Source organism: Oncorhynchus kisutch, linkage group LG16 (assembly GCF_002021735.2).
Source record: "Oncorhynchus kisutch isolate 150728-3 linkage group LG16, Okis_V2, whole genome shotgun sequence".
NCBI lineage: Eukaryota > Metazoa > Chordata > Actinopteri > Salmoniformes > Salmonidae > Oncorhynchus > Oncorhynchus kisutch.
Genome location: NC_034189.2, coordinates 15,680,862 through 15,687,731, shown reverse-complemented (window position 1 = coordinate 15,687,731; position 6,870 = coordinate 15,680,862).

The following is a 6,870-nucleotide window of genomic DNA, read 5'->3' as shown; positions in this document are numbered from 1 at the left end:
CTGTTCTTTTCTTAGTCCAATTTGTGATATTCAAAATGACATTGGAGTGAGTTTAGAGATTGGGAATTGCTTGTACAAACGTGTATATGAATGTCTAAGCTATGTTTTTGTTTGAGAACGGCTTCAACCAATCAGGCGTCTTCTGCTGTACTTATCCATATACTTGTTATGTTGCCGTGGTTCACCTCGTTGCTAACCGACTCAACCCACCACACGCTGCATTTTCCTACAGAGAACAGTAGTACTTCCTGTCATAGCAAGAGAAACCAAACTCCTCTCTCTGTAAAACCGGTTATCAGTGGCGGTTCTAGAAGAAAAAGGAACACACACCTATTTAGGCGAGGTGCTGGCCAGCGGAGTAGAAAACATGAAAATAAAAGGAGAGCCGCACACTCTAGGAGCTCAGATGCAAAAATGTAACGTAAACTCGTACATCGCCTTGGTCCGTACAATTGCCCTTATTTTAGCGCCCCAAAAACGTAATACTTCCAGATCAACTGTAATGTCAATACCAGTGTAAAGCACAGTTTCTCCCCTTTCCAACAGAATCTACTACATGACATAAACGCTGCCCATTTCTGCATAATTCAAGCAGGCAATGAGCCCTGTTGGGTCTTTTTAAAAATGGCGGGTGGGGAAGCGGAACTAATGCGTGATAGTGATGTTGTGTGGGATTTTTTATTTTTTTCACTCGATCTGTCCAACCTATCGCCTCTAAAATGTAAATAAAACACTATAAAGAGTTTATATAAGGTGTCATTACATACCTATTTGAAGGTTTGTGTCGAATTTGAATCGGGTTTTTAGGGCGGTGCTAAAGTGATCTTAGAAGTAAACAGCGGCTTTGATAATGATGATCGCATGCAATGATGACGCAAAAAATGACCAGGTATCCCCCCGTCACTGTCCATTTCTTGTTTTTAAATGATGAGAGAAGTGATACACCTGGTGGAGAGAGATTGTAAGGCAGAAATAGTTGCTTTATGCGTGCTGTACGTTACGACACGCCACGATAAAACGGAGGGTCCGTTTTTTTTCAACTTTTCTCCAATACTATAGAGTCATTACCATGCCGATCAACTCTTGAATAGAAGTTCACACCCCCCGATTTTGAAGTCACTACATTCCCATTTGTTTTCTTTGTAGCCTCGTTTGAATGTCGCGGTTACGCACATTTGTACGGAATGGGGGTTTACGTTAATATCCAATGTTTCGACAGACGTGCTGTCTTCATCAGGGTCTAATCACAAACACTGCGGGATGACTCGTTTATATAGTGTCAAAAGACACACAGGTGTCTGTAATCTTGGCCAAGTATGGCCTAATATCATTGGTTAATAATCAAATATTAAAATAGCATACAAAGAACAGCATATAAAAAACAAATGGATAGCATACGATCATAGGTTCATTTTAGACTACACAAGCTTACAAACAATTACAATGGCAAAGTCACAATAATCACAAGAATGGCTTCAGATCAAAGTCTACGTTGAGACCGAAGGGAACAAGGGTCTTTAAATTAAAGATCCAGGCAGCCTCTCGTTCTAACAATAATTATCAAGGTCAACCCCTATCCTAGGGAGGGTGACCTGTTCGATGCCAATATAACGCAGAGACGAAATCGAGTGGTTTGCTTCCAAAAAGTGGGCCGCAACTGGGTAAGTCAAGTTTCTGCACCTAATGGTGATACGTACTTTTAATTCACACTTTGTTTTACCCACATCATTTATACCACAAGGACAAGTTATAAGATAAATAACTGCCTTATTACGTGCTCCACTGACACCTTTTGATTGGGATCGATTTCCCTGTTTGTGGGTGTTTGAAGGATCTACATTTGTAAGTGCCATTGCATTGAGCACAGCCATTACAATTGTAATTTCCATCCAGTAGGGGCGCAAATAGACGTTGTTCAGGAATATCTTGGGGTGGTAAATCAGAGTGTACCAATTGGTCTCTCAGATTTCTGCCCCACTAGAATACGACTAAGGGAAGTCTCGGTAATGTGTTTTCGGACCTATCATTGGATTTTAGATTGTGCCAATGTTCAGTGGCGGTTCTAGCTTGTATGGCTCCCTGGGCCAAAAAAGCACAAGTCAAATCAAATCACATTTTATTGGTCACATACACGTAGCGAAATGCATGTGCTTCTAGTTCCGACAGCGCAGGAATATCTAACAAGTAATCTAACAATTTAACAACAACAATCTTATACATTCACACACACGTGTAAAGGGATGAATAAGAATATGTGCATATGTGGATGAGTGATGGCCGTGTGGCATAGGCAATATGCAGTAGATAGTATAGTGAACAGTATATACATATGAGATGAGTAATGTAGGGTATGTAATCATTATATAAAGTGGCATTGTTTAAAGTGACTAGTGATACATTTATTACATTCAATTATTAAAATGGCTAGAGATTTGAGTCAGTTTGTTGGCAGCAGCCACTCAATGTTAGTGATGGCTGTTTAACAGTCTGATGGCCTTGAGATTGAAAAACAGCTTCTGTCTCTCGGTCCCAGCTTTGATGCACCTGTACTGACGTCACCTTCTGGATGATAACGGGGTGAACAGGCAGTGGCTCGGGTGGATGTTGTCCTTGATGATCTTTTTGGTCTTCTTGTGACCGGGTAATGTAGATGTCCTGGAGGGCAGGTACTTTGCCCCCGGTGATGCATTGGGCAGACCACACTACCCTCTGGAGAGCCTTACGGTTGTGGGCGGAGCAGTTGCTGTACCAGGCAGTAATACAGCCCGACAGGATGCTCTCGATTGTGCATCTGTAGAAGTATTAAGAGTATCTGTAAGAGTATTTTCGGTGACGAGTCAAATTTCTTCAGCCTACTGAGGTTGCGCCTTCTTCACCACGCTGTCTGTGTGGGTGGACCATTTCAGTTTGTCTGTGATGTGTACGCCGAGGAACTTAACTTTCCACCTTCTCCACTACTGTCCCGTCGATGTGGATAGGGGGGGTACTCCATCTGCTGTTTCCTGAAGTCTATGATCATCTCCTTTGTTTTGTTGACGTGGAGAGTGAGGTTTTTTTCATGACACCACACTCCGAGGGCCCTCACCTCATCCCTGTAGGCCGTCTCGTCGTTGTTGCTAATCAAGCCTACCACTGTAGTGTCGTCTGCAAACTTGATAATTGAGTTGGAAGCGTGCATGGCCACGCAGTCATGGGTGAACAGGGAGTACAGGAGGTGGCTGAGCACGCACCCTTGTGGGGCCCCAGTGTTGAGGATCAGCGCGGTGGAGATGTTCTTTCCTACCCTCACCACCTGGGGGCGACTTGTCAGAAAGTTGAGGACCCAGTTTCACAGGGTGGGGTCGAGTCCCAGGATCTCAAGCTTAATGACGAGTTTGGAGGGTATATGGTGTTAAATGCTGAGCTGTCGTCAATGAACAGCATTCATACATAAGTATGAATGCACTCCAGATGGGATAGGGCAGTGTGCAATGTGAATGCGATTGTGTCGTCTGTGGACCTGTTGGGGCGGTAAGCATATTGGAGTGGGTCTAGGGTGTCAGGTAGGGTGGAGGTGATATGATCCATGACTGGTCTCTCAAAGCACTTCATGATTCCAGAAGTGAGTGCTATGTGGCGATAGTCGTTTAGCTCAGTTACTTTAGCTTTCTTGGGAACAGGAACAATGGTTTCCCTCTTGAAGCATGTGGGCACAGCAGACTGGGATAGGGATTGTTTGAATATGTCCGTAAACACACCACCTAGCTGGCCTGCGCATGCTCTGAGGACGCGGCTAGGGATTCCGTCTGGCTAGGGATATACACGGCTGTGATTATAATCAAATAAACTTTTTTTGGTAGATAATGCGGTCGGCATTTGATTGTAAGGAATTCTAGGTCAGGTGAACAAAAGGACTTGAGTCCCTGTATGTTGTTATGATCACACCACGAGTCGTTAATCATAAGGCATACACCTCCAATGTCAGGTTGGTGGATGTAGCTGGTGTATAAAGTCAGGTGCAGGAGAGCAGAGATGAGTTGAAACAACGCACTTTACTCAACAGCACAAAGTAAACTATTTACAAAGTGCAAAAAGTATGGTTGGTAGCCTAGTGGTTAAAGTGTTGGAGTAGTAACCGGAAGGTTGCAAGATCGAATCCTCGAGCTGACAAGGTACAAATCTGTTGTTCTGCCCCTGACAATGCAGTTCCTAGGCCATCATTGAAAATAAGAATTTGTTCTTAACCTTTCTGGCACAGGCGTTCCGCTAGCGACCCACCTCGACAACATCAGGTAAAATACAGAAATAGTCACAATAAAAATTCATAAAAAATACAAGTGTTATACGTCGGCTTAAAGATGAACTTCTTGGTAATCCAGCCGCTTTGTCAGATTTCGAAAAGGCTTTACGATGAAAGCATACCATGCGATTATCTGAGGACAGTGCCCCACATACAAAAACATGGAAAACATTTTCCAACCAAACAGATGCATCACAAAAGTCAGAAATAGCGATAAAATAAATCGCTTACCTTTGAAGATCTTCATGTTTTTACAATCCAAAAGGTCAGTTACACAATGAATGGTCATTTTGTTCGATAAAGTCCTTCTTTATATCCCAAAAATGTCAGTTTATTTGCCGCGTTTGATTCAGAAATACACCTGATCCAACATGCCTACAAAGGATCTAATAAGTTACCTGTAAACTTGGTCCAAACATTTCAAACAACATTTCTAATCCAAACTCAGGTACCCTAAAATGTAAATAATCGATCAAATTTAAGACGGAATAAACTCTTTCCAATACCGGAGAAAAACAACACGGAGCATGCTCTCATTCACGCGCACCAAAAGACTAGAGTCCTCCTGAGTGACAGTTAGAAAGAATATGACTACTTCTTCATTAAAAAATATATATATATTGAACAATTTCTAAAGACTGTTGACATCTAGTGGAAGATATAGGAACTGCAATCTGGGTCCTAATAATTCCACTTCCCCATAGAAAAGTATTGGAAAATCCAATGACCTCAAAAAGAACTGGATGGATTGTCCCTGGGTTTCGCCTGCAAAATCAGTTCTGTTATACTCACAGACATTATTTTAACGGTTTTAGAAACTTTAGAGTGTTTTCTATCCAATACAACCATGCATATGCATATCTAGCTTCTGGGCCTGAGTAACTTCCAAATACTGCCCCCTATTAACTGACTTGCCTTGTTAATAACGGTAAATAGTATCATTTAATTTCCAGGCACTTGACAATGCAGAATATATAGACCTATAATTAACAATACATATCTGTAGAAATGTTTTAAAACCGGGTAACTTTCCCCAAATTCCCAGATATTCCAGAACTCCTGGTTGGAAGAGTCTACATTTCCTGCTTATTCCTGCTTATTCTGGGAATTACAATCAGGATTCTGGAGAACCTGGGATTTTTTTTAAATTACCAGATTTTTGCAACCCTAACAATACATGAAACCTTTAGAGACCAAGAATACATACAATAATTTACTCCGGTTTGTTCATAAGACATTCATAACATTGTTATAGGCACTATAGAAATACTTATTGTATTTTTGGTCACTTTTCAAGATGGAGCGTTTGTTGTTTTCATAATTGTTCTATTCTGCCGGTGAGCGTACACCTGTAAAAAGAAAACCACCACTACAACAGCCACTACTACAACCTCCATCTCTCCTACTACAACCTCCATCTCTTCTACCAGAATCTCCATCTCACCTACTACAACCTCCCTCTCTCCTACTACAACCTCCATCTTTCCTACTACATCTTCACCTCTTCTACTACAACCTCCATCTCTCCTACTACAACCTCCATCTCTCCTACTACAACATCCATCTCTCCTACTACAACATCCATCTCTCCTACTACAACATCCATCTCTCCTACTACAACATCCATCTCTCCTACTACAACCTACATCTCTCTTACTACAACCTCCATCTCTCCTACTACAACCTCCCACTTCAATTACAAGAGAGATTACAACCATGGGTATGAAATTACTTCTACACAAAACTTGAACATGTCACCTAAATTGTTTCAACAACCACACCGTTTACCACCACTACAACAACAGTATGTCTATATCTATAGAAACAGTTACTACATTCATATCTGTAACTACAGCAACAAGTACAAACACCATCTCTCCATTTTCAACCACGTCTGATGAGACTACCAACACAGAGGATACAGCTGCATACGTAAATGCAACGGCCAACTCAAGAGTTACAACTTCCCATGTTGTGACACCCATATCAACAGCTACAACAAAAGCAACGACTGAATCTAGTGTAACAACCACAGCTGTCACTATGGCAACAACAAACACTATTCCTCTAACAACATTCAAAACTGGTCATTTATTTACATGGTCAGTTTATACTACGATCAAGACTACATCTACTGGTAGGAGTACCACTTTATCAACTACCCAACGTCTCAAAGAAAACAGCTTTAACTAGTACTATAATGATGGAGCAGAGATGAGATGTCAACTTTACAGGCAATACTCAACTCCTCCAGTCTCCAAGAATCTCAACCTACTCTCACTGGTGAGTGGTTGTTGACAGTTTGAGTGCATTTCTTTTAAGAACTCACTCATAAATTCCTTCTCTGTCTCTCTCTCACACTATCTCTCTCTCTGCTATTGGAATAAACCATAGTATATTGTGAACTATACTGTGATCAACATTTGGCATCGAAGGAGAAACACACCTCTCCAGCAGAAACTAAACGTAGCCTATATATTCACACTCAGTCACAAATGTTACACATATTTCAGTTAAAGTAGGTGTTCAATCACCTGTGCATCATACAGATGTTAGGCACCACAGCATTGACAAATGAGAGCAGTTTGTTC